Source organism: Amblyraja radiata, chromosome 11 (genome assembly GCF_010909765.2).
Source record: "Amblyraja radiata isolate CabotCenter1 chromosome 11, sAmbRad1.1.pri, whole genome shotgun sequence".
Taxonomy (NCBI): domain Eukaryota; kingdom Metazoa; phylum Chordata; class Chondrichthyes; order Rajiformes; family Rajidae; genus Amblyraja; species Amblyraja radiata.
In genome coordinates this window covers 60,951,570-60,953,257 of record NC_045966.1, presented here as the reverse complement: position 1 = coordinate 60,953,257, position 1,688 = coordinate 60,951,570, and positions in this window count along the sequence as shown.

Below are 1,688 nucleotides of genomic sequence, written 5' to 3'. Positions count from 1 at the left end.
TACTGTTCACTCATTTTTTCACTTCAGACGATGAGACATCGACAGGCAACCTTAAAGGGGCTGTCCCACTTGGGTGACCTAATTGGCGAGTTTAGAGAAGTTTAGGAGAGTTTGAAAAAATGTCATGTTGAAGACCTCCTTCGACTATGTGGAAGACCTCCTTCGACCTCTTTAACATTGAACAAAATGCTGCCACCTAGCTGAGACCTCGAGTATGTGGGGGCTACTCTCGAACATGAAGGAGAGTTACAAAGATCTCCTACGACCTCGTGTCGACCATGCTGCAAGTATGAGTCGAGGGCAAACTCGCTGAGAACTCGCGGATTAGGTCGCTCAAGTGGGACAGCCCCGTTACTCAGCTTCTTTCACCACCAATGCTAATTAACAAAACCTGGCCCACAGTTTGTTTGGTGATAACATCAGATTTTAGTAGATCCTGAAATTTGCAAATAGTGGAGAGGTAGAAGAAGGCTCAGGAGGCAAGGCTGACAAATTAAATATCAGGAGTCGAGCATCATAAAGCACGCTGAAAACAAAACAAAACTGAAACTGATAAACTAAATAATAAACTAAGCTGATATGGCCTTCAGCCAGTCATTCCATGCTGACCATCAAGCATGCATTTGCACTATTTTTACACCCTCAACAATCCCCACTCACACACACACACACACACACCCAAGTTCACAAGTTATAGGAGTTGAATTAGGCCATTCAGCCCATCTAGTCCATTCCGCCATTCAATCATGGCTGATCACTGTCTCGTAATCTCATTCTCCTGCCTTCTCCCCATAACCTTTGACACCCGCTCTAATCAATGATTTGTCTAGCTCTGCCTTAATATATCCACTGACTTGGCCTTCACAGCCCTCTGTGGCAATGAGTTCCACAGATTAACCACCCTATGACTAAAGCAGTTCCTCCTCCCCTCCTTTCTAAAACAGCGCCCTTTAATTCTGAGGCTATGACCTCTGGTCCTAGACTCTCCCACCAGTGGAAACATCCTTTCCACATCCACTCTATGCCTTTCATTATTCCGTCAGTTTCAATGAGGTCCCCCATCAAACCTTCTAAACCCCAGCGAGTAGAGAGAGGCCCAGTGCTGTCAAACGGCCGTCATATGCGAACCCACTCATTCCTGGAATCATTCCTGTAAACCTCCTCTGGTTCCTCGCCACATCCTTCCTCAGATATGGGGCCCAAATTTGCTCACAGTACTCCAAATGCGGCCTGACCAGCGCCTTATAAAGCCTTAGCATTTACCATAGCCAATTAACCTGCTGACCTGCACATGTTTGGGAAGTGGGAGGAAACTGGAACACTCAGAGGAAACACAGATGGTCGTAGGGAGAACGTGCAAATTCCATATGGACACCACCTGAGGTTGGGACGGAACCATTGGGATCTGTGATGCTGCAACGTTAAGTGCATGCAAAGGGATTTTTTAACAAAGCAAGCAAAGAAAGAAAAGGTTGATCCAGAGAAGGTGTTAATGGTAATAGCAGGACTATTATCAGAACACGCTGTTCAAAAAGAGGAGAACAGTGGGAATATTATCTAAAATTGTTGAAAAATATGCAGAACGTTGCAAAGTGTCCTGTTGCAAGATGATTTAAAATTACCCGATTTTGGTTGGAAGTCAGGAAGAGGGATTGCCTTGTGGGAGAGGGGAGGTTACTTAAAGGGAC